This window comes from Thamnophis sirtalis, unplaced genomic scaffold, assembly GCF_051295495.1.
Source record: "Thamnophis sirtalis isolate CommonGarterSnake01/CBP01778 unplaced genomic scaffold, rThaSir2_p1.2 scaffold_2, whole genome shotgun sequence".
NCBI lineage: Eukaryota > Metazoa > Chordata > Lepidosauria > Squamata > Natricidae > Thamnophis > Thamnophis sirtalis.
This window is the reverse complement of record NW_028261382.1, coordinates 116,493,117-116,520,663: the sequence shown is the minus strand read 5'-3', so window position 1 is coordinate 116,520,663 and position 27,547 is coordinate 116,493,117.

Sequence of the window (27,547 nt, the reverse complement as noted above, 5' to 3'; positions counted from 1 at the left end):
TTTTTACTACTGGTTCTGTGGGCGTGGCTTGGTGGACGAGGTGTGGCTTAGTGGGCATGACAGGGGAAGGTTACTTTAAAATCCCCATTCCCTCCCAATCAGCTGGGACTCAGGAGGCAGAGAATAAATGTGGGTGGGGCCAGTCACAGGTGGCATTTACTGGTTCTCTGAAGTACTCAAAATTTCCCCTAACGGTTCTCCAGAACCGGTCAGAACCTGTTGAATACTACCGTTATTGTGAGTTATTGCCTTTTTTAAACAAAGAAGCAACCAAACAAAAATTGTTTTAGGATCCACTTCAGAGGTGGGTTCCTACCATTTCGCACCTATTCGGTAGAACTGGTTCGTCAAATCTACCGAACCAGTTAGAAGAGGTTCCACCAGTGGACCCGGAAAGCAGGCCACACCTACAGAAGAGGTTCCAAAAAATTTTGAAACCCACCACTGGTCCTTAGATATGATTATTCTATACTATCATGCTCATATTTATAAAACTCAGTGCCTCTGTGAAAGGTAAGGATGACTACTGCATTTGTGGTGCAATCAGAACATTGCGTGTGTTGAAGTTGTTTTAATGCCGTTTACCAAAGATGCCTTTTAAAAAGCAAGTTTACATCATATTCTTATGCATGCCAGTGCTGTGTGTGAGGTAATTTAAGGTGGTTCTGACAAGTGTCACCGGCATCTTCATATCCGGTCACATGGGCGGTAAGCCACTCCCATCTAGTCACATGGGTGGCAAGCCACTCCCACAAAGGAGGCCACACCCACAGAGTAGGTTTGAACAATTTTTGAAACCCACCACTGATCCACTTCATTGAAAATATAACTCTACATAATCATCAAATTCATTCATGGTTTATTTAAAGTTTGTGGAATAAGACATTAATGGCTGGGCCGATTGGCTTTGGATTGCTGTGCTGTGTCAACAATGTATTCTCTGCCTATAATAGACTACAACAATTGTCTTTCTCCTTTATCACTCTCATCAAGTTTTTCTAGTATGATGAAATTAGAAAAAAGAACCCCAGAAAATTTCTGCAATCATATTCTTGTTATTCTGTTACTATTTTTCATCTTATTTTGCCCCATGAATATTAAAGTAGGAGAAGAAGACCAGGATTGACATAGTTGGAGGAGAATTGTGTTAATCCATGGTAGTAAACTATTAGGTGGAGTGGTGCGGTGGCTTAGAGGTGGCACTCTCGTCTCACAATCAGGTGGCTGTGAGTTCCATCCTAGGTAGAGGCAGATATTTCTCTCTGTGTGCACATGAGTGTATATCAGCTGAAAAAAGCTCCGCATTGGCAAGGGGAAGGGCATCCAGCCATTAAACACTCTGCTAGCTCCATTCAGTTGCCCAGACTCCACACCACAAGGGATTGTGGGGTTGTCAAAAGATGATGATGATAGCAAAATATTAGCAATAACACTTAGACTTATATATTGCTCGATAGAGCTTTACAGTCCTCTCTAAGTAGTTTACAGAGTCAGCCTATTGCCCCCAGCAATCTGGCTCCTCATTTTACCAACCTCGGAAGGATGAAAGGCTGAGTCAACCTTGAGCTGGTCAGGATTGAACTCCTGGCTGTGGGCAGAGTTAGCCTGCAATACTGCATTCTAACCACTGTATCACCACATCTCTATATCAGAAAGAATCCAGTTGTATGTTTTTTTTTTAATTTAACACATTCTATTAAAAGTTTTTATGAGCTGCAGAAAAGGTGCTGGCACATTCCTTCTGTAGAGAAATATAATAAACAAATACGTGACTAAATGTATATGATACATATCCTTTCTTGATTGGAGAGTTATTTCCAGATCCCAAACCTTCTGTTCTAAAGCTTCTGAACCAAATGGTTATTTAGAGATATAGCCAGAGTGATGCCACATTTCCCCCTCAGTAAATCTGGTAATTTAAAATGGTGGAACTGGGTTAAAGCCACAACTTGAAAAATAGCTTGCCACGTTTTTCATTTCAGCATAATGGCATGTGACTTCCATTGTAAGGCAAATAGCATTTTTAATTTGTTACTCAATGCACACCAACTAATCTAAATTACAATCTTTCTGAACTGATGCCTTAATTTCAGTTTAGGGCACTGGAATTATATCCAACCAATCAGTCATTAATCTCTGCTCTAGATAAGCCAAGATAAAGCAAATGCATGTAAAGAATGCAATCTTTCTACTTTCTGGTGGCATCATGCATAAAAGGATGAATTAAATCAGTTAAAGTGGCTTTATTGTCATGTGGGTTTTTCCTACCCTGTTTCCCCAAAATAAAACCTCCCTGGATAATCAGGCTTTTGAGCTCATGCACTAAAATAAGCCCTCCCCGAAAATAAGCCATCCCCGAAAATATTGCAACACAGCAGCAAGCACGAGATGACCATGCTTGCCACCTCCTGCACTTCAAAAATAATAAGACCACCCCGAAAATAAGGCCATGTGCTTATTTCGGGGGTCAAAAGAAAATAAGACCCTATCTTATTTTCAGGAAAATACTGTACTATTTTAATCCAAACGTATAAAATAGTCCTTAACTTATGACCACAATTGAACTCAAAATTTCTGTTGTTAATTGAGTTTTGCCCCATTTTATAACTTTTCTTGGCACAGTTGTTACGTGAATCACTGCAATTGTTAAGTTAGTCACATGGTTATTAAGTGAATCTGGCTTCCCCATTGATTTTGCTTGTTAGAAAGCTGCAAAAGGTGATCATATAAACCTGCAGTCATAGGTCATTTCCCCCCCAATGCATTGTAACTTCGAATTGTCACTAAATGAACTGTTGTAAGTTGAGGACCACCTGTATTGCATTTGTTTAAAAGTACACTTTAGTGGGAATAAAAGACACATCCACCTTCACATTGAGATCAGTTCCTGGTAACTACATGTGTAATTTTTGAAACTACAGTAAAGTTTACCATCATTTTTTTTAAGGATGCTTTTGTCAACTTTGTAATCTAGTTCACAGTTCCAGATTCCCCGAAAATCTCACATTCAACATGGTCAGTCCTGCCTAGCTTCCAAGTGTAAGGAACTTGCTAATCCTTCAGTGGGGCTATTCAGAAGTAAAATGTGGAAAAGATTCACTCATCATTTAGGTAAGGTAAAGGTAAAGATTTATCCTGTTTAGTTATGTCCATCTATAGTCATGATGGTGAACCCATGGCACGCATACCATAGGGGGCACGCGGAGCCATATTTGCTGGAATGCCAGCCATCAGTTCAGGCATGCATGCATGTACAGGCCAGCTGATTTTTCACCCTTCCAGAGGGCTAGGGGAAAACCTCCGGAATCTCCAGAGGGCAAAAAATGTGTCTTAGCGCCTCCGAAAGACTCTACAAAGTCCAGCTGCTCAGTGGAGCGTTGCACAGGTGTTGTATGCACTATGCACGGAAATGCAGAAGACTTAAAAGGCCATTAAGGAGCTCGGGCGGGGAGTGGGCCCTACGGAGCACCGTACCAGAACGGTATCCGGTGCTCTGGGCTGGCTCCAGTACACCCGTACCGGGGCGTACCACCTGCAACCCACCACTGGCACACATGCACACTTTCGGCATGTGAGGACAAAAAGGTTAGCCATCACTGCCTTAGATTGAGGCCCTATCAGATCATTGCCAAAAGGGATCTGCCTTCCTGCCTGCTTTAGCTAGCTATCAGACAGCCAACAAATTGTTAAATTACCAGCAGAAGTATCCTAAAACTTTATTTCCTAAAGCTCCGAGGGCTGCAGATTGGCTGAGCAGATAGCAAGGAAACCATTATTTTCTCTTGGCTTCCAAAAGCTGGTATAAATGTTGACCTGCAGTTGAGATATTGAGTGGGTCAGAACATGCTTTTAATTTGACAGGGATCTAGTATCAAAGGTCTAGGGATCCTCCAACGATGGTCAAGATTTTTGCAGTCCAGTTTGGAAGACGCAGCGAAAATTCAGCGGAGAGTGTTACATCCAAACACAGTTTTAGCGCTGCTTAGCTCACCCCCTCTACATCTCTTGTGGGGTGGGGAGGTGAAAGTCTGAGCTGCAGGGTTTCCCAGCTTGGGAAAATGCTGGGCTTAAAAGCTGGCAAGGGGATGAGAGGAAGAATCTAACCTATCTATCCCAAAGCCATGGGATTTCATCCTTAATATATTCTTGCTGTATTATTCTGCCAAGGAAAAAAGATGTATGAGGGATTTTCTGCCTCAGGTACTAAATAACTTGGCTCGGATACTTTCACTTGGCTGGGGTAGGAAAGTCTATTTTCTGCTCTGCTTCGGCTGGAAAACTTCTTGGATCAGCTGTCGTGCTTGCCCAGCTGTTGCTTCTGTGTTTGGGGCTGGCCAGAAATCCGATTCCAGCTCATTGCATTTGTTTGCTTTACTACTATGGAGATGGGGTGTCGAGTGGGGAAGTTCTCTCCAATTGTTTAACTGATACTCCATCTACTTTACAGTCTCAATACATAGCCATTCTCTGAGTAAAGTGTGTGGGCTGCGTTTGAGAATAATGCCTTGATTTTGTTTATGAAGCAGATGCCACTTTTATTATGTGTTATCTCAATTTTCCTCCCATTTCCTCCCATCAGAGATTACCCCCAAGAGTAATCTATGATAACAAAAGCTACAAATCACGTGTTGGAAGAAAGCTATGTTAATCTAGGGTAGCGAAGAAATCATAGCGCCTCGTAGTGGCTTTTCTGCCTAGCAAATTTTACCAGAAGGTATATATTTTTGCAATTCTATTATTTTTTAAAAAGTGTTTTATTAAACACACAATAAAACATTGGAGACATTGTAACCGCCCTGGCAATGTCTTTGCCATAAGCACTAAAATATAAAGTTAAATGTCTTAACCACCTTCCTTATTTACATTTGGTCTGTTCAGTATTTACCAATATAAAGACATCTTACTTCCATCCATATTCCTTTGATCTTGTCTTATACATTTTCACTCTGTTATAGTTACATACATAATTCTAATTTTCCATTCTATAGTCGTTTCTTATTTTGGGTACTTCTTTTCTATTCCACCCATTGATAAAATTTATCCTAGATTTTGTAGTATTCTGTTTCATTTTTATCCTTCAATTCCCACATCAGCCTATCCATTTCAGTGCAAGTCAGATTTTCCTAATCACTTCCTCTTCTTGTGGAATTTCCTTGTTTTTCCAGTGATGAAAGAAATGTCCTTCTGGGTTCGGCTCCAAGTGGGGAAAAAGACACTGGAGACATGGAGACTGCTTGGAAAGATGGTTTATTGGTGGACAGGACCACATGGCTTGAGCCCTGAACAGAAAAGGTGGTCAATTGCTTCAATGTTGGTGGAGAAGAAGAGAAGGGCCGAGGGAGGGGCTTGCTAGGCTTTTTATAGCCTGTTCAGTCCCACCTCTCTGTTTCCTGTTCCTGTGTAAGAAATGTATTCTGATTGGTTGTCAGACTCCCATGGGGCCATGCAGGGGCAACTCTCTAGGCTGTGCTCTGAATCCAGGTTTGGTTGAGCTCTCAGATGCCATGTGGTGAGTTGGGTAAAGTTCCTTAATCCCATCCCCCTACAGCTGAAGTGGAGAAGTCTTTATTATGTAAAGTAGACTAGTGTGGCCTTCTTAATGGCCCATTGATAAAGTGGGGATTGGCAGGAAGCTACAGGGAGCTATTCTGTCTTTTAAAACATGTTTCTTTCTTTTCACATCCAGAGAAATATTCTGCCTTTTCAATATTTCCTAGGATATTTCATTTTTCTGGGAGAGGGCTGGGTGATAACTTCCTACACCAGTTTTGGGCAAACACCATTCTTGCTGCCATTATAATATGTATTCTTAAATAGATTACCCCCTTGATATATTTGTCATTTATAACTCCCAAAAGAAATAATTTTGGCTTAAATTCTATTTCCTCTTTGGTTAGCTCTATCAGCCACATTTGAATTTTCCGCCACTATTCTTTTGCTTTTTTCACACGGCCACCACATATGGTAGTACGTGCCTGATTTATGATTGCATTTCCAATGATTTGGTGATAAATATCTAAACGTGTTTACTAATCTCGCTGGCGGACGATGCCACCTATAAAATATTTTATATGCAACTCTAGGCAGCCACCTTTTAGTAAAATGTATGACTCACAGAAGGTGAGGAGTAGGACAACTCGCCGTAGCTAACTCACTCCAGGAGAATTCGACAATTCAATTTCATTATTTAAAATAATTAAAACATTGTTTTATTTTCATTCATATTTCATTTTGTCACCCCTGTTGGATCCTTTCTTTAATGATTCTATTCATCTATTTCTTCAATATTAGTCTAATTCTTGTCCCATGGCATGTTGACCATAGCAAGTTCGCCCTGGCCAGTTGGCCACGGCGAGTTGTTGTAGACCCCCAAAAGTGCTACCAGACCCCCACAATTCATCCCATGTTGCAAGTCCTTTGTAAGATGCAAATTATCTTCTGAAGCCCTTGTTAGGAATATAATCTAACGGTTGGGTTGGCAATATATCAATCATGTAACAATGCTATACCTGTTTCTTTAAATCATACTGTAAAATGAGATTGGTTGCTGTTTCCTCAATCGGCCATAAGAAGGAGCCAGAATGACTGTTAGCTCTCTGTTTTGTTAGATGCTGGGCTGATCTGATCTGACTGTCTTATCTGTGTATGACTTGGACTGTTTGATGGACTCTGATAACCTCTATTTCCACGAAAGTAAAAACCTATTTAAACTGCAGTGTCTCTGTATGCTGGTTTGTGTCTTCTCCAACACGACTCTCACAACGCTTCTTTGAACGCACTCACTCTTCCAACAGGGAGCTTACCTAGCAGCCCTCATTGCACTTTGTGTGTATGTGTGTCTGTGTGTTTGTGTGTGTGCGTGAATCCTCTCTAAGCGTATGCAAGGCTGAAGCAACTGCATCTACCAGCTGCAGCATATGTTTTAATTTCTTTAGTGAAAAGCATTTTTCACCCTAGAATTTGATTTCTGTTCATGTTTTCTTTGTCCCTAAAAGTGGTGTAAGGTTTCCTGCTTAAGCAGGGGGTTGAAGTAGAAGACCTTCAAGGTCCCTTCCAACTCGGTTATTCTATTCTATTCTATTCTATTCTATTCTATTCTATTCTATTCTATTCTATTCTATTCTATTCTATTCTATTCTATTCTATCCTATCCTATCCTACCCTACCCTACCCTACCCTACCCTACCCTACCCTACCCTACCCTACCCTACCCTACCCTACTCTACTCTACTCTACTCTACTCTACTCCGAGGTGGCGCAGTGGTTAGGGTACAGTACTGCAGGCCACTTCAGCTGACTGTTATCTGCAGTTCAGCGGTTCTAATCTCACCGGCTCAAGGTTGACTCAGCCTTCCATCCTTCCGAGGTGGGTGAAATGAGGACCCAGGCTGTGGGGGTGATATGCTGACTCTGTAAACCGCTTAGAGAGGGCTGAAAGCCCTATGAAGCGGTATATAAGTCTAACTGCTATTGCTATTTCTATTGCTACTCTACTCTACTCTACTCCATCAAAGCTTTTCAAGGCTTTACCGAGACTCTTTTGTAAATCCAGTAGGAAAAAAATATCCAGGTTGATTTCTTGTTTGTCATTTGTACTTCCTTTCTAAATTTTAATACCTTTTCTATATCTAGTAAAGTGTTCTTTTGTAAGTCATTCTCTTCACCGGTCAGTTTTCTCAAAAAAGGTAAAATGGTTCAAAACTCACTTAACAACAGCCTTGCTTAGCAACAGAAATGTGGGGCTCAATCATGGTTGCAAGTTGAGGATTACCTCTAGCAAGTGGCTTGATCCCAAGAGTCAGAAGGTGGGACACCACAAGAGTTGCTATAATTTAGAAAACAGATCATCTGCTAAGCGTAGAAAGTCATAGTCATTCAAAACAAAAGACCCTCTTTGCAGCAGTTTCCAATAATATGGAACAGAATTAGAAAGAAGGTGACCCAACTCCTTAAAATATGTGAGGATGAGACTGCAGGGTTGGGACAAGTGCCACCAGATATCTCATCATGCAAATGATGCTTTTTCCCCAGACAAATAAGGAAAAAATGAATAAATATCAGACCTACTTAGCTAGTGAGCTACAATTTCTGTAAGACAGAAGTAAAATATATTTTTGTCATTCGATTCTCTTAACTGAATTTAGTAAGTGTCTCCCTCTGTGTGTTAATTTCCCCAACCCCCCTTCCTTTTTTTTTTTTTAGTCAAAGCAGGTACAAAAGATAAATATAGAGATGTAACAGATTGGCTGAATTGAGGCTATCTAGAACAGGTGTCCCTTGTGGACATGAAGATCTGATTGATTGAATTGGCTTTGAAAAAATTATTCTGCCACAGGTTAAGAACCCTTTTCAATTATGAGGTGAGCAGGCAGCCGAAAAAGAGAGCAAAAAAAACCAAACAAACCGTTCCCGGTGACTGATGGGACCCATTCGGCACTATTCTGGGTTCTTCTCATTTTAGAGCCATGCACACAGCAATGTCAATCTCCATTTCTCAAATAGAAAAATCTCAGCAGGTGCTGTCTATTTCAAATCATTGCCCTTTCCACTGCAGCCTTCTTCTCCTTCTCGGGGAAAAAAAAGTTGTGTAGAACTCATTTAAAAGCAAAATATTGTTAGGTAAAGGTTCCCCTCGCACATATGTGGTAGTCATTCCTGAACTCTAGGGGGTGGTGCTCATCTCCGATTCAAAGCCAAAGAGCCAGCGCTGTCCGAAAATGTCTTCGTGGTCATGTGGCTGGTATGACTAAATGCCGAAAGTGCACAGAACACTGTTACCTTCCCACCAAAGGTGATCCTATTTTTCTACTTGCATTTTTACATGCTTTTGAACTGCTAGGTCGGCAGAAGTTGGGACAAGTAACGGGAGCTCACTCCATTATATGGTGCTAGGGATTCGAACCACCAAACTGCCGACCTTTCTGATCAACAAGTTCAGCATCTTAGCCTCTGAGCCACCGTGTCCTCTTAACAAACTGTTAGGAGTATTTTATAGACAAGTAGCAATGAAGGCAAAGGTGGAACAATTAGGTATAAAACTACAGGTGACCTGGTTTTTTTAAAAAAAGACAAGATGGTAGCCATAGAAGCATGCTCTTACAATGCAGTGGTACAAATTATACCAATTGTGAACTTATTTGAAGGTCCACACCTCCCCCTTTTCAAATTCAGAAAACAAGGTGTTTGTAGAATTCCTTGAAAGAAATTCAGAGATGAGGTTCGGAGTAGCAGAATAAAGTTTCTTTTATTATCAAAAATCAAGTTTAGTAGAAAAAGAGGGTTTGCAAAGTGTGGTGGAACTCAACCAAGCACTCACAAGAGTCACAAGGAAGGGCCACACCCCTTACAGAAGCGTAACAGCAATTATACCCTCCCTAACTCCTCCTATACCTACGTCAGCTATACCTGACGTGGCAGGTTACAAACCTATCAAACAACACAATTGCCCTAACTTTACCATATATGGATATTCTTGGTTCACCTGAATGTGGGTGGTCTCTGCTTAGTTTCAAGCACGTACTCATGTTTCTTGCACATGCTCAGTAAGCCTGCTGTTGAATAAGAAAATTTTAAACTTTCTGGAACTTCCCCATTCAAAGGGAAATAATTTGGTCCCAGACATGTAGGATGTAGCCTCTATTGAATCCAAAATTAAATGTCTCTGTTAATGGGATGCATAAAATGTTTTGAATTCACCCACCATTTCTACCCATGTTGTTTCAACCTTATCAGTGGAGTTCTGATTCAATTATGACTATTCTGGGAGGGATCAAACTTGAAGCTATCCCATTTCAAGCTTATATAACTTCTTGAATGGTTAGGACATCTTTGGGGCTTCTAACGTCAAAAGCAATCTATTTAGAATGTGAAGGAACTGTCTAAAAGCAACATTTTGATCCTAAAACGTTTTGAATTCAAAATGTTTGCCTCCTAACTATTTCTCTAGAGATTTGCAACTATCTGTGGAATAGAAAGATTAACAGAGTTGGAAGGGATTTTGTAGCAGTGGTGAAATTCATTTTTTTACTACCGGTTCTGTGGGTATGGCTTTGTTGGCATGGCAGGGGAAGGATACTGCAAAATCCCCATTCCCTCCCCACTCCAGGGGAAGGATACTGCAAAATCTCCATTCCCACCCCACTCCTGGGGAAAGGATATTGCAAAATCTCCATTCCCTCCCCACTCCTGGGGAAAGGATATTGCAAAATCTCCATTCCCTCCCCACTCCTGGGGAAAGGATATTGCAAAATCTCCATTCCCACCCCACTCCTGGGGAAAGGATATTGCAAAATCTCCATTCCCTCCCCACTCCTGGGGAAAGGATATTGCAAAATCTCCATTCCCACCCCCACTCCTGGGGAAAGGATATTGCAAAATCTCCATTCCCACCCCACTCTGGGGCCAGCCAGAGGTGGTATTTGCCGGTTCTCCAAACTACTCAAAATTTCCACTAGCGGTTCTCCAAAACCTGTCAGAACCTGTTGAATTTCACTCCTGCTTTGTAAGGTCATCTAGTCCAACCCAAGCAGGAGACCCTACACCATTTCTGACAGATGGCAGTCCAGTCTCTTCTTGAAAGCTTCCAGTGATGAAGGTCCCACAACTTCTAATGTCAAGCTGTTCCAGGACACATCTTTTTTTTAAAAAAAACCAAAACATGATGAATAAAAATGAAAGTGGATTCATCAGTCATATGTTTCCTCAATCTTAAAATCTTCTTTGAGTTCAATTCCTGGAGACCACAATGAAACATCTATGCAGTTATCCTGACAAATATATCAAAGTGGTTTTCAATTTTTACAGGATGAAATTTCACCTTCTCAGACTATACTGTAGCCAGAGAGTTCTTTAGTAGTCTCCTAATCAAATTCTAATCTGGACTAACCATATTTAGCTTCCACAGTTGTCCAATTCATTGTCACTTGCTAATTCTGCCTTTTCACTTTCTTCGGTTATATAGGATACATGATTATGTTATAAGCAAAGGTCTTAACAAAATAACAAGCGTACCACCTTTTAGGTAACAGTCTCCAGTTGATCTGGACAATCCCAACTGATCTGATATTACTTATTTAGATACTGGAATAATGAGCAACAATGAAAGAAAAACAAAAGAATGCTGTTTTTTAAAAAAATAATTAAAAGAATTCTTTCAAACTAATGATCACATTCAACATAATTGCTTCACTAAGGAGATTTGCTAGCCCTCCTCTGCTGCATTTTTGAAATAACTTTATTTTCCATTGTTGCTTCGGATTATTTTCTATATGCCGTCAATATGTAGATTTGCATTTGTGAATTTGTACAGCTTTTGAAGACATTTCAAGATGTATTTGTGATGGGTTGCTTTGTTTTTATTGCAAGCCGTTTCTAAGGACTTCTGGCCAAGAAAACAAGTTACAAAAATAAATGGTTAAGATAAAAAATAAAATATATTAGCAATGGAAAAGCACAGCTCTGCTTCTCCTTCCTTCAACTGTTTATATTGCTAATCTCAGAAACCTTTTTAGTCCTGCTTGGCTAAGAAAGAGGCTTGCCGTTTATACTCAGCACATGTTTTCCCACAAGACATAGAAAGTGGCCAATTTAGAATGTATTGGAATAAAAGGGGGGTCGAGATTATAATGGGTTTTCTATATATGAGAAATGTTTTTTAGGTGAATAACACATTTGGGCAACTATTCCTTAAACATAGACTAATTACTAGATCATGGAATGTTCTCACTGTCCTGATTTCCTTCAGAGATAGGAACAAAATTCTGGATGTGCCATTTTTTTCAAAGATCACTTGCAAATCCACAGTGCCCAAGACTGACCCAAACATTTTACTTCTTTATGTATAAATCTACAATCCTAGTCCTTCTTTTCATTAAACTAGACAAACCCAATTCCAGCAACTGTTCTTCACATGTTTTAGCCTCCAGTCCCCTAATCATCTTTGTTGCTCTTCTCTGCACTCTTTCTAGAGTCTCAGCATCTTTTTTTACATCGTGGCAACCAAAACTGGATGCAGTATTCCAAGTGTGGCCTTACCAAGGCATTATAAAGTGGTATTAACACTTCACGTGTTCTTGATTCTATCCCTCTGTTTATGCAGCCTAGAATTGTGTTGGCTTTTTTGGCAGCTGCTGCACACAGCTGGCTCTTATTTAAATGGTTATCCACTAGGACTCCAAGATCCCTCTCACAGTTACTACTATTGAGCAAGGTACCACCTATATTGTACCTGTGCATTTTGTTTTTCTTGCCTAAATGTAGAACTTTACTTATTTTTGAGAGGGAAGAGAACGGTTCTTATGAGCTTTAAAGTTTAAATGAGTGCAAACTTCAAAGTTCTATGGGTACTCTAAAATTTGCTTCTTTGGAAACCCATTTTGCTCATGGCTGTTGACAGAATGATGGAACCATCCATCCCTCTATCCACCCATCCATCTATCCATCAGCAATATATAGTACCTCATAATGACAGAGTAGCAAGGTCACAGCAGAACGGAAGTTTATATATGATGGAGGGTTCTACAAACTCAATCTCAGTTCATGTATGATAAATCAAAAATGAAAAGCAACTGAAAGAAAATATTGTCCCTCCGGGCATCCATTTATGATCGAATGACATAAAATATAGATGGTGTCCTTGTTCTAACAGGAAGATCCTTTCACTCCCATACAGTTATTTAAAGTGGAGGTCACTCTTGATACATTGCATTTAGCCTTTAAGTTTGGTAGGTTAAAATTGATATTGCTTCCCAGAGTTGCGTTGCTTTCTTCCCGAAAAGCATTCTGGTAAAGTGGAAGAGGTGTCCTTGTTGTTAAAAAGCTCCCAGAACATTCAAGTAACCTCTGTCGAGTGTGTGGGATGCTGACTATTTTTCTCTCTCCTAATTGCTGCTTCTCTGAGCACAAGGAAAAACACAGCTGCTAACCAGAAGGATGCAATAGCTGTCACTTTCCAACCAAGAAAGGAAGGTGAATTGGAGAAGAAAGAAAATAGAAGCTGTAGAGTTGTCGACTGGAACAGATGTCAAATGTAATTCTTTTCCCTGTAAATATTTTCTTCATGCTAGGTTTTATATAGCATTTGATATCAAGGCTCCCTGGCTTCATGGACCATCTCCAATTTTCCACAGGGAGAAAGAATAGAGGTCAGAAGCAGTGATTTTACATCTGGAAATTCTGAAGTTCTTCTGCAGAAATATATATTTAACATATTTGTATCATACATACATTCAGCGCCAATCTAAAACGAGGGCCATCCTACTTTCAGTTGTTTAATTGCAGCAGAACAATCTGGACACAATCACTGCAAGCAAGATGAGATGAATTTAATTCTTCCCCCAGAGTCTACCTACTTGTTGGTTTGTTAATACAGCTGCAGGTATATGGTTTGTTTTTCTGAAAAGGCAGCTGGAATAAGGATTAGATTCTTGCTCTGTTCATGATCCAGATTCAGAGCACTCCCAGTATTCTAGAGGAGGGAGGAGGAGGAGGAGGAGGAACAGAATAACAGAGTTGGAAGGGACCTTGGAGGTTTTCTAGTCCATCTCCCTGCTCGAGCAGAAGACCCTATGCCATTTCAGAAAAATGTCTGTCCAATCTTTTCTTAAAAACCTCTAATGATGGAGCAGCAGGAGTGAAATTCAGCAGATTCTGACAGGTTCTGGAGAACCGGTAGAGGAAATTTTCGGTAGTTTGGAGAACCGGCAAATACCACCTCTGGCTGGCCCCAGAGTAGGGTAGGAATGGGGATTTTGCAGTATCCTTCCCCTGGAGTGGGGAGGGAATGGAGATTTTGCAGTATCCTTTCCCTGGAGTGGGGAGGGTTGTAGTAGTAGTTGTAGTTTATTCAATTTGTATGCCACCGTATTCCCGAAAGACTCAGGGCGGCTAACAACCAAAGAGGGAAAGGGATACAGATAGGAAAATAAAAGACAGACAAATTAAAATACAACAACAGTCGCAACATTCAAGTGGGGCTGGAAATTCATCAGCCCCAGGCCTGCTGGAACAACCAGGTCTTAGTGGCTTTGCAGAAAGCCGAAAGGGTGGTGAGGGTCCGGATCTCAATGGGGAGATCGTTCCAGAGGGCCGGAGCAGCTACAGAGAAGGCTCTCCCCCGGGGAGTTGCCAGCCGACACTGGCTGGCAGATGGAATTCGGAGGAGGCCTAGTCTGTGGGATCTGATAGGTCTTAGGGAGGTAATTGGCAGGAGGCGGTCTCTCAAGTACCCAGGTCCAATACCATGCAGGGCTTTAAAAGTAACGACTAGCACCTTGAAGCGTGTCCAGAACCCAATGGACAGCCAGTGCAGATCACGGAGGATAGGTGTAACATGAGTGTACCGGGGTGCACCCTAAATCGCTCGCGTGGCTGCATTCTGGACAAGCTGAAGTCTCTGAATACTCTTCAAGGGCAGCCCCATGTAGAGCGTATTACAGTAGTCCAGTCGTGAGGTCACAAGGGTGTGAGTGACTATTTGGAGGGCCTCCTGGTCCAGGTAGGGTCGCAATTGGTGCACCAGGCGAACCTGGGCAAATGCCCCCCTGGTCACAGCCGACAGATGATGTTCTAAAGTCAGCTGTGGGTCCAGGAGGACTCCCAAATTGCGAACCCTGTCTGAAAGGCGTATAATTTCATCCCCCAGCCTGAGAGATGGAGTAAATGGCCAATCTTTGGGAGGGAGCATCAATAGCCACTCAGTCTTGTCGGGATTGAGTGCACAGCTGTGTATCGTCGGCATATTGGTGGTATTTTATCCCGTGCCGACATATGATCTCACCCAGCGGCTTCATGTAGATATTAAATAGGAGGGGGGACAGGACCGAACCCTGGGGCGCCCCATAGGGATTGGGGATTTTGCAGTATCCTTCCCCTGGAGTGGGGAGGGAATGGGGATTTTGCAGTATCCTTCCCCTGGAGTGGGGAGGGAATGGGGATTTTGCAGTATCCTTCCCCTGCCATGCCCACCAAGCCACACCCACAGAAACAGTAGTAAAAAAAAATGAATTTCACCACTGTGGGGCATCCACAACTTCTGAATGTAAGCCGCTCCATTGATTGACTGTCTCACTGTCAGGAAATTTGTCCTTAATTCTAGATGTCCATGGAGATTTTCAGCCATCCAGATCATGGTTGTCTCAAAGGTGCTTTTTCAAAAGGCAACTGGACTATGCTTTATCTTTGAGGAAGACATTTCATTACTCATCCAAGAAACTTCTTCAGTTCTGACTGTATGATGGGACGGGAATGGAAGGACCAATCAGAACTAATCCTTCTATGCCCACCCCCACCCCCCACATCCAGTCAGTACAGAAGAAGCTTCTTGGATCAGAAGCAACATGTCTTCCTCAAGAGAAAAAAAACCGGTTGCCTTTTGACAAAGAACCTTTGCGAGTCTTTATTTCCAGGTTGCTTCGCTCCTTGAATAGTTTCCATTTGTTGCTGTTTGTACTACATTAAGGATAATAGGTTGACTCCCTCTTCTTTGTGGTAACCCCTGAGATATTGGAAAACTGCTATCATATCTCCCCATGTCCTTCTTTTCATTAAACTAGACATACCCAGTTCCTGCAACCATTCTTTATTTGTTATAGCCTACAGCTGTGATAATGAATCTATGGCACGTGTGGAACGTGGAGCCATTTCTGAGGGCACACGAGGTGTTGCCCTGTCAGCTCCAGAGCGCATGTGCATGCTGGCCAGCTGATTTTTGGCCGTTTTTCGCCCTTCGGAGGCTTCAGGGAAGCCTCCTAAAGCCTCCACAGGGAGAAAAACGGCCCAATAGTCAACCTGGAAGTCAGAAAATGGGCCATTTCTGGCCTCCAGGGGGCCTCCAGGGGGGCAGAAGAGGCCATTTTTTGCCCTCCCCAGGCTCCTAGAAAGCCTCCGGAGTCTGGGGAGGGTGAAAAACGGACCTACCGGACCCACCGAAATGACCTATTTCTGGCCTCTAAAGGGCCTCCGGGGGACAGGGGAGGCTGTTTTTGCCCTCTCCAGGCTCCTAGAAAACCTCTGGAGTCTGGGGAGGGTGAAAAACGACCTACCAGGCCCACCGGAAGTTGGAAAATGGGCCGTTTCTGGCCTCCAGAAGGCTTCGTGGCTTGGTGGGCGTGGCATGGCTTGGTGGGTGTGGCTTGATGGGCATGGCAGGGAAAGGATATTGTAAAATCTCCATTCCCTCTCCACTTTAGGGGAAAGATACTGTAAAATCTCCATTCCCTCCTGATCCTCTGGGATTCGGGAGGCAGAGAATAAATGGGGGTGGGGCCAGTCAGTCAGTGGTATTTACCAGTTCTCTGAACTACTCAAAATTTTCGCTACCGGTTCTCCAGAACTGAATACCATCTCTGTATGTATCTCTATTCACTATTCACTATTTGCGTCTTGTTCCTTTTTTCCTCTTTTTTCCTTCTTAGTTAAAAAGCAATATTAATACATTAAAAAATATTCACGGCTGTGTCTCCTCTGCTATCTTTGGACATTGAGAAAGATAAAGGTGGACTGCTAAAAGGGGCCTCAACTTACCAGCAGAACATAGCTCAAAAAAAAGAAAAGAAATAGAATGCTCATTTTGAGTGCAATTGCACAAGGTTTTTGTCAATTGCAGCCTGTGCAGTGGAAAAACAAAGTATTTTTTAAAGCAAATTAAAGAAAGCCCCATCACTGTTTTGGCACAAAGGCAGCAAAACTGCAAGAGGCAAGAGGCAGCATTATTACCATTTCTTTAAACAAGATGAAATAAAATAAAAGTTTGGTATAATGATCGTGTGTGGGCGTGAAGAATCGAGGGACAGCCGTGGCCATTAAATCTGGACGTGGACAAAGTCACTGAACCAGTCAATATTCACTGTCCCTTTACTCCACTCCTGGCACACTGAAAAGAATTCAAAGCATATGACCTAATTAGCTTGTGCATCCCTTTGGTACTTGTGTATAGATATATAGATGCTTTAATGGAGCATGCCTGCCATCTAGAGGATCCAAAAAAAAATTTCAAAGTTATACATTAGACCTACAATTATATATTGCAGAATTGTAGTCTACCAAGCTAATCTTTATTTTCCATGATATTCAATTCTTTCCTTCCCTGCCCACTATGGTCTTCTGGCATCCCAACCCCTCATTTTCCCCAGCATCCCTTGGCCACCAAATTCACACTTGTTCCCTTCTAAATTCTATTTCCTCCCCCCCCCAATCACTTTATCTTTTGAAGTCCACAAAGTATACAAGTTCCCCACTCTTTCATTACATACATTGGGATAGTACCCAGGATGGGATGGTTATTGAAGTTAGTCATAAGAAGGTACCAATTCTGGTAGCTCCTCATTTCTTAAGATTATTAAAAGTAAATTAGATATTCTAGAACGGGGGCTGGATGCATCATGCACTGGCCACGCCCATGCCCGGTTTAGTGAGGGGGGGGAGTCATGATATGTCATGTGAGGACATTGTGAGGACGTGAGTTTGACACCCCTGTTCTAGAACGTCTCATGTAAGTACCTGGATCTTTCTAGATTGTCTATATAGAGTAACATCTTTGGCGATGGCTCAGTTCACCAGAAGAAAGAGGTCAAAAGCTAAATACAATCATTCCCTCAAATGAGATTTTTCCACTTACTGGTTTCCAAACTGCAATAGAACATTATGTAAAGTGATGAGGGTTATCAGATGTGGACCACAAAAATCTGGATAACAGGGCATATCTCTTTGCTGCCTTCTTGTGCTTGAAAAGCCAGAGATAGATAGATAGATGATAGATAGATAGATAAATAGATAGATAGATAGATAGATAGATAGATAGATAGATAGATAGATGATAGATGTGTGTGTGTGTGTGTGTGTGTGTGTGTGTGTGTGTGTGTGTGTGTGTGTGTGTGTATGGATGGATGGATGGATGTTTAGTTAGTTAGTTAGTTAGTTGGATAGATGGATGGATGGATGGATGGATGGATGGTTGGTTGGTTGGTTAGTTAGTTGGATAGATAGATGAATGGATGGATGGATAGTTAGTTAGTTAGTTACTTAGTTAGTTAGTTGGATAGATGGATGGATGGTCAGCCAATTAGTTAGTTACTTACTTACTTACTTAGTTAGTTAGTTAGTTAGTTAGTTAGTTGGATAGATGGATGGATGGATGGATAGTTAGTTAGTTGGATAGATGGATGGATGAATGGATGGATGGATAGTCAGCCAGTTAGTTAGTTAGTTAGTTAGTTAGTTAGTTAGTTAGTTAGTTAGTTGAATAGATGGATGGATGGAGGGATGGATGGATGGAGGGATGGAGGGATGGAGGGATGGATTATTTAAATAGGTGAGAGAGGGAGAGAGAGGGAGAGAGAGGGAGAGAGAGGGAGAGAAGGAGAGAGAAGGAGGGTTAGGGGGAGGGAGGGAGGGAGAGAGAGATATATATATTCTCTTGCAAGTCAGGGCAATGTGCAAAATTTGAAATTTAAAACAATGCAATACACACAATACAAAAAGAAACACCCAGAGAAAGCCCCCTTCACACAGACCAAACAGCTCATAAGGACTGGGAATTATGACTGGCCTTATGAATTCATCTAAAAAAGAACAGGCAGCTTCTATGAAAGACAGATGGTCCCTCAAAGGGTATTCTAACTGATACCCAGCACCTTGAATTGAACCATGAAAGTTATTGGTGGCCAGTGCAGTTCACAGAGCAGAGGTACGACATGGGCATAGAGTGATACACCTAGAATGGTTGCTCTATTTACACTAGCAAGAGCTTCTGAGTGGACTTCAAGGACAGTTGGTGAGGTTGCTGATGAGGTGGAAGTTATGGAAATTATGATAGAATTTGATAAGAGATCCATTTCCACGGGACCAACTGTTTTATGCTTGTCTTACTTGACTCATATAAAGTGCCACCACGTTGGTGTTGATTCTTAGCAATCACATAGTGGTTTTTCAGAAGTGGTTTGCCTTTGCATCCTTCCTAGGGCCAAGAGAAAATAACTGGTCCAAGGTCACCCAAGGCACGATTAGAATTCATAGTATCCCAATTGCTGGTCTGATATTTTAATCACTACACTAAGTTGTATGATGGAGAGTAAGGTCCATCTCCAGTAAAGGTTCCCCTGCACATGTGTACTAGTCGTTTCTGGCTCTAGGGCAGTGGTCTCCAACCTTGGCGACTTTAAGACTTGTGGACTTCAACTCCCAGAGTTCCTCAGCCAGTTTGCTGGCTGAGGAACTCTGGGAGTTGAAGTCCACAAGTCTTAAAGTCGCCAAGGTTGGAGACCACTGTTCTAGGGTACTCATCTCTGTTTCTAAGGTGAGAGCCAGTGCTGTCCAAAGATGTCTCCCTGGTTATGTGGTCGGCATGACTAAACACCAAAGGCACACAGAGCACTGTTACCTTCCCACCAAAGTGGTCCCCATTTTCCTACTTGCATTTTTTATGTGCTTTCGAACTGCTAGGTTTCAAACTTGCAGAAGCTGGTACAATAATGGGAGCTCACCCCGTTACATGGCGCTAGGGATTCGAACCACTGAACTGCTGATCACCTGATCGACAAGCTCAGCATCTTAACCACTGAGCCACCACCTCCCCACTGATGGTGAGTATCTTAAGGCAAATATCTGCCTCTCTCAACTATCCATTTATTTCACAATTCCAAAGCACAGTCATACACAAAAATGTAAAAAAAAAAAAAGTCATACAATTAAAAGAAATTGTCCAGATGGCAAGTAGGAACATTGGTTCTGGTTTAACACACAGTGGGATAGTATTGTTTTAATAGCTTTACAAACATAGTACTGTTTTAATAGCTTTACACAGTGTAGGGACTACTTCAAGCTCTAGAGGCAAGGAGTTCCAAGGTACAGAGGCTACAACAGGCATGGTCTGCCATCTGCTCCAGGTTCCCTGACTGACTTAAAGAGGGTCCCCGAGCAAGCCATTTTAGAAGATTCATACAACTTTCATACTGGATAAGCAGATTCAATCTTGTCAAGGCAATATCAGGCATAAAGGACCAGGACCATACCTTAAATTTAAGATATATTCAAGCCTATACACAAGCCTGTAGTTGACAAAAATTCAATCCTAAATGGGTGCCAGATAAGAGCCAACAGAATTCAAGAGGATTCATTTGTGGCAACGTAAGGACTCCAAGCTAATGACATGTTTAAATCCCCCCTCCCAGTGCTACCTGCTCTTTTCCTACATGTAGTGGCTGATGGAACCTAACATTACACCAGAGCAGGTTCTACGGATCACCACCAGGACTTTGAACTGGGTCAAGAAACCCGTTGATAACCACAGCAGTGACTTTCATAGTGATGCTATTCTTTTAATGACTATTTCATTGTCTGCAATGGCAGGGGAATTTGCTAATTGCTTCTACCTGCTGATTAAAAGAATTGTAACTAAAACAATAACATTTTCCATACCTTATAGCAGACAAAGGCTTTCTCCACATCTTTCTCTAATTGTTTCAATAAATCTTTGAAGCATGTTCTGAAACAAAACAAAAAGCCTGCTTTTGTTGTTTGACAGGATTATTTCCTTGACACAGATTTCAAAATAGAAATGGACCGCCGTTTGCTGTCCTGCTTTTTCAGATATAATTTCTTAGGTACAAGATGCTAATAGATTTTTTTTCAGTAATAGTTGCATTTGATTGATACAAAGTCTTGAGGGAATGGAACATTGCTTCCAGCAAAAATCTTCTTTTTCCCCACAAAATCCTTTCTCGTATCTTCTCATTGTCTCTCCCCACTTATCTATCCAAAGCTTAATGTCACCCAGACTATAGGAAGGGAAGAGGAAGATGGAATTACCATCGTTTAAGTTTATGGACCCAAGGTGACCATAAAGCCAAGGTTATTGTAATGATTAAACACATAATTATTTGACAGGGAGAATAAAGGAAAAACTACCGGAAATGTTATGTATCTTAAATCTTCAGTTTTTAAATTCACCTTGCTCATGTCCTATCATGGAGTGCCAGAGTTTCAATGCTTTTGATGTTTTGATAAATACAAATGAAAGTTTTTAAAAAGGGGTAAACTTTTAAAAACATACTAAAAAGCAGAGACATCACCCTGCCAATAAAAGTGCGTATAGTAAAGGCTATGGTTCTTCCAGTTGCAATGTATGGCTGTGAAGGTTGGATCATAAGAAAGGCTGAGCGCCAAAGAATTGAGGGCTTTGAACTATGATGCTGGAGGAGATGCCCGCAAGTCCCTTGGATTGCAAGGTGATCAAACTGGTAAGTCGTAGAGGAGATCAACCCTGACTGCTCTTTAGAAGGCCAGATCCTGAAGAGGAATCTCACATACTTTAACCTCCTAATGAGAAGGAAGGATTCACTGGAGAAGAGCTTAATGCTGGGAAAGATTGAGGGCAAAAGAAGAAGGGGACGGCAGAGAATGAGGTGGCTGGATGGAGTCACCAAAGCAGTAAGCGTGAGCTTAAATGGTGGATGGTAGAGGACAGGAAGGCCTGGAGGAACATTGTCCATGGGGTCGAGATGGGTTGGACATGACTTAACAACTAACAACAACAACAAACATTTCCCACACTTTTGCCAAGATGCTTATAGTGGCATATGAAGCACTTAATCCTAGGAGATAATTTGATAGGTAGAAGGTGAAACAGAAAACATTCCTCAAGAAGAGGATAAGATAAATGTGTTGATGCAGAGATTGGACAGTCAAGGTTAAGAATGGTTTAATTTGGATTCCTGCAGCATAAGCAGAGGGTTAGGCTCAGTCAACTAAATAGCATCTCCTAATTTTATGATTCCATGTTACTGAAAACAGATTTCCTTCCCACTTAATGTCTGATAAATTTTTGGCCTGTACTTTGTTCAAGTATTTGTCACTTTCCAGATAATTACAACAGTCAGTTATGTCTGATATCTTTTTTCCAAAGAAAAAGAAAGAAAGAAACTAAAGTAGAGATTTATAGAAAGCTTTAACCTGCTAAAACATAGTATAGATGTATGTTGGGAAATTACTATAATTAAAACAGAAATGAAAGACATCTCCCCATGGTAGACATCCAGTGATGGAGAATTTAAGGGTCTTGCTCAATCTTCCGATTGCTCTTTATCTAAGTCCCCTTTAGACAGCCACTCTAAAAGAGCAGGGATGGGAATTTGGAAACCGTAGGAATTCAGATGGATGATTTATGCTGTTTTTCTTCTGCATGCAATCGTCTGCAAGCTACAATCTATAATCATCTCCTTTCTGAAAAAGGAGACTTGAAGACTCTGGCAAAAGCTCTCCATCACTTCTCTTCTTCTTCTGGGCCACACATATCTGGATGACCACAGATGTTAGAAAAAGGTTGGGAGTTTTTCCACGTTTACTTGGTTTGATATCATGGCCCTCCAGATTTGACAGCCCAGATTTGGTAGCCTTACCTTCCTTGCAATCTTGGTAAAGAATAGGTTTTTAGAAATTGGGGGGAACGGTGTATCAGAAAGGGAATACAGCTAGCTATAGCCAAACTCATTGCTTTATTCTGCCTCCCTCTCAATGCAGCCCATCTTCTGCTCCATGGCTATTCTTTGACCAAAGTCCATATCCATGATTTTTCACAACATAATAAATGTACAATAGGTTAGTAATCTTATGCATGCTTACTTATAACTTGGTTCTGCTGGAATTGAGTCCAATAGGGCCAGGTTACTTGCAGGATGTCTTGTCTCCATGTCCCTCTGCTATATTTTTGATTCTTTCCAGAGGCCAGTTCTGACCAGTTCTGGTGAACCGGTAGCAGAAATTTTGAGTAGTTTGGAGAACTGGCAAATACCACCTCTGGCTGGTTCTACCCTCATCTATTTGCTGCCTCCCGAGTCCCAGCTGATCGGCTGGTCTTCTTCTGTTGCCCTGCACAGGAGAACAGAGCTGGAAAGCAGGCTAGTAGGGTGGGAAGGGAAGGGAGATTTTACAATATCCTTGCCCTGGAGTGGGGTGGAAATGGAGATTTTACAGTATCCTTCCCCTGGGGTGGGGTGGGGTAGGGAGAGAATGAGGATTTTACAGTATCCTTCCCCTGCCATGCCCACCAAGCAACACCCATCAAGCAACACCATGCCCACAGAACCGGTAGTAAAAAAAATTGAATCCCACCGCTGGTTGTTTCCCTAAAATAATGCCATCCAGTATGATCCAAGGATCATGTCTTCTCTCACACTGGACCTGCCCTATGGAGCACCATTCCTACCAAATTCAGATGGCCTGGGTTTTTTCTACCTCTACAGGGTCCTAATGACCGGATTATTCTCCAAACCTTGAGTTAGATCTACATGGAAAGCTAGTACTTTCAAGATCAGTCTCTCAATCTCAAACCTAAATTTGTTTAAGAATCAGAGTAGACCTGGAAGGACTTTGGAGGTCTTCTAGTCCAACCCCTGCTCAAGCAGGAGATCCTATACCATTTCAGACAAGTGACTGTCCAGTCTCTTCTTAAAAACTACCCACAACGACTAAAATCAAGTTGTTTGACTGGTTAATTGTCCTCACAGTTAGGAAGTTACTCCTTAATTCCAGATTTGCTTCTCTTCTTGATTAGAATAGAAGAGAATACAGAATAGAGAGTTGGAAGGGACCTTGGAGGTCTTCTAGTCCAGCCCTCTGCCTAGGCAGGAAACCCTATACCATTTCAGACAAATGACTATCCATCTTCTTAAAGACTTCCAGTGTTGGGGCATTCACAATTTCTGGAGGCAAGTTGTTCCACTGATTAATTGTTCTAACTGTCAGGAAATTTCTCCTTACTTCTAAGTTGCTTCTCTCCTTGATTAATTTCCACCCATTGCTTCTTGTCCTGCCCTCAGGTGATTGGGAGAATAGTTTGACTCCCTCTTCTTTCTGGCAAACCCTGAAATATTGGAACACTGCAATCATGTCTCCCGTAGTCCTGGATTAATTTCCATTCATTGTTTCTGGTCCTGCCCTCTGATGCTTTTGAAAATAAATTGATCTCCTCCTCTTTGTGGCAGTCTCTCAAATACTGGAATGCTACTATCATGTCAGCCCTAGTCTTTCTTTTCTCTATATTAGCCAAACCCAAATCCTGCAACCCTTCTTCATATGTTTTAGACTTCAGGCCTTTAATCATCTTAGTTGCTCTTCTCTGCACTTTTTCCAAAGTCTGAACATCTTTTTTGTAATGTGGTGACCAAAACTGGATGCAGCATTCCAGGTGTGATCTTACTAAGGTTTTATAAAGCAGTACTAATACTTCACATGATTTTGATTCTATGCCTCTGTTTATACAACCAAGGATTGTATTAGCTTTTTTTTTGGTGCTGCCGCACACTTCTGACTCATGTTTAAGTGATCATCCACTAGGTCTCACTCACAGTTAATATTTTTGAGCCAGGTTTTGCCACATCTGTACTTGTATCTTTGGTTTTTTCCTGCCAAGTGTAAAACTTTGCTTTTCTCCACATTGAATTTTATTTTGTTGGATAGGGTCCATTGTTCATGTCTGTCATGATCTTTTTGGATCCTGAGCAGAGGTGGGTTCCTGCTGGTTAGGACCGGTTCAGCCGAACCGGTAGTAATTTGTTGGCCTGGGTCATTGGAACCGGCAGCATCCCATGCCTGTCATGCCCCTGAACCGGTTCTCCTCCAGCGGCGCCATCTTGATTTTCGGTTCTGTGCATGAGTAGAACAATTTTCACTGCAGAGATGTATTTTTTTCCCTTTTCTAACATTTTATGCATGCACAGACCTTTTTAGATGCAAATCAGGGGTGGGTTCCGGATCCCATTGCAACTGGTATGCTGCAATGGGGCCGGGCGCCCACCACGTGTACACATGCAGCACGTGTGCAGGGCACGCTTGCGTATCTACCACCCACGACACTCCAACTGCTCAGCGGAGCATCGCACAGGCACCGTACGGTCCATGCGCATACCCAAATGCCCTGATCAGCTCAAATAGAGGTAAGGAGAGCAGGTGGGCAGGTGAGCTCTCCGGACCACCATACCGGAATAGTACTTGGTGCTCCCAGCTGGCACCGGTATGCCCTTACTGGGGCGTACTGGTAGTATCCTACCACTGATGCAAATGTGCACGTGCGCAGAGTTTTTGTGCAGCAGTAATGCTGGAACCAGCAGTAATGCTGGAACTCCCCCCCCCCCCAATCCTGAGCTTGTCTTCTGGGGCGTTGGCTATTCCTGCTATTGTGTAGTGAGCTTGGGTAGGTAAGAACCAGACCAGCATATCTGCAACAGCATTTATTGACTGAGGAACTGCAGGCAATTGTCTGTGATTTGTAGTCTAGGCCCACAGGGCCTTAACCAATCATAGAACTAGGAAAAAGCCCACCCAAATATAAACGTTCTGAATTTCTCTCCAAAACAGTTGGAGTCATCTAATGGTTAGTTTCACTTTAGCACAGTTAACACAACTATATACATTCAATACACGACACCTGCCAGCTTAGTGTCATCAGCAAATTTGTTTTCAGGAATACTTCTGGCCTTTGCGTAGACCTCAGATGCAATCCTATAAAAATGAGAATGATCGAGCCCCTTGCAGCCCACTGAGGTTTTTTTGGAAAATGTAGCCAATTACTCAGCAAATATATCACCCAGTAGTGGGTTCCTACCAGTTCAGATTAGTTCAGCTGAACTGGTAGTGGTTTGATGGCCTGGGTCGCTGGAACCAGCAACAACCCAGGCCTGCCACAACCCCAAGCTGGTTTTCTGGGTGGTGCCATAGATGCCACTATCTTGTTTTTTGTTTCTGCAAATACACAGAACAAGTTTAATTGCATTGCGCATGAGCGCATGCATGCACGGCCACAAGCAAACCCACAGTAGTCGCTGTTGAAACCCACCCCTGATATCACCCAGTTATTGAGGGACTGAGTGTCTAGAAGGGAGCTGAGGGAGCAACTTCCTTGAAAATGTTTTGTTTAACACAGAGGTTCTTTATGATATATTCATCATTCGATAGCCATTTTCACAATCTTTGCTATTCTGCAAAATTACGAATGGGACGATCTCTTTGTCTCTTGCTTGCTAATTAAAAAGAAATTATTTAGGAAAATAAAATGGAAGGGGAGTTTGGTATCTGCCAATGAAGCCTCCAGGACATGGATCTCAAACTCGCGGTATCACGTGACATTTCGCGATGTTTTTTCCCTTTGCGGAGCTGGGGTGGGCGTGGCCTGCGTTCATGATGCATCATTCCTCATGTAATCTCCTAAGTGAAAAAAGGAAAAGAGAAAGAACATCATATATCCATTGCTAAGCATTTCATGCCTCTGTTTAAGATAACAGTAAATTATTTTCATGTAAATTATTTTCATGTAAAGGATAGCACCTTGACTGTATAATAATTATTTTTAAGGAAATACTATTAAAAGTGACTCAGACTTTTCTGGCGCCTGGACAATTTCCACATTTCCAAACAAAAATTAATTGCAGGACTTCTGTGATTATTGATTTCTTTAAAACTTTCTTCCTAATTAGTCAAGAATGGAATCATAAGGAGAAATTTCCACTGCTGTTTTTGTTTTGTTTGTTGTCAGTTAATTTTATTTCACAAATAATATGGATGCTTCCTGTTCTCTGTAATAGATTGATTTTATAAGACTTCACAGAGTTTTATTGCCTTTTTATTGACTGGTTTTAAATATGATACATCATCATTTTAAACTTGTCTAGATTATTCTTCTTTTTAATAATTTATCTGCCATTTTCTGAATATTTTTCCGATTATTCACTCTTTATCCTTCTTGTTATAATTAGAGCCAAATGATAATTAGTTGGCACTTTTTTAAAAAAATGTAGGTTTTTCCTTCATCTAGATAAAAGTAATCTAAATTATGCAAATGAGGAAAAACTTCATTCCATCTTCAATTGCTCCCTGGTGATTATCCTAATTGGAAATGCTAGCTCTGTGAGATGGGGGAAGGGATCTTGAGGGATCTATAGTTACTGTATAATTAGGTAACTCTTCAAGTAATGTCATGTTGGTTCTCCTTTAAAGAAGGTTATGCAACTTCTGGAGCTGCTTTGCTTAGAACAAAGTAATTAAAGTACAACTCCTTATCTTCTTAGAAGACTTCTAAGCAAATTTAATGGTCATGGACTAGAATAGAAGAGTTCTCCCTGCTCCAAGGAAGATTAATGGAGAAGCGGTAAAAGGGATTAAAGAAAGGGATTAATAGAGAACTGGCCAAGTTTGGGGACAGCAAAATGAACATTCTTATCTATATATACATAAAAATGTGAGTTTGTGTGTGTGCGCGCGTGCACACACACGGACATAACTCTGCAGTTTCAACCAAACTTGGTACACAGATGACTTACCCTCTGGAGAAAAATATTGTGGGGGTTAAAACACCCCTAAAACCCGTGGAAGTGTGTGTCATGTTAAGATACAGCCTGTTGTGCCTTAAAATGGATTCTACTGTACTGCCATAAAATGGCTTCTACTGTGCAGCGCAGTGGAGTTGCCATGGTAACGGCTTCACAGTACTCCACAAGGGGGCTCCCTCTGGTAAGGTAAGGGGGAAAATCCAACATCCAACATCCAAATCCAACAGAAATTA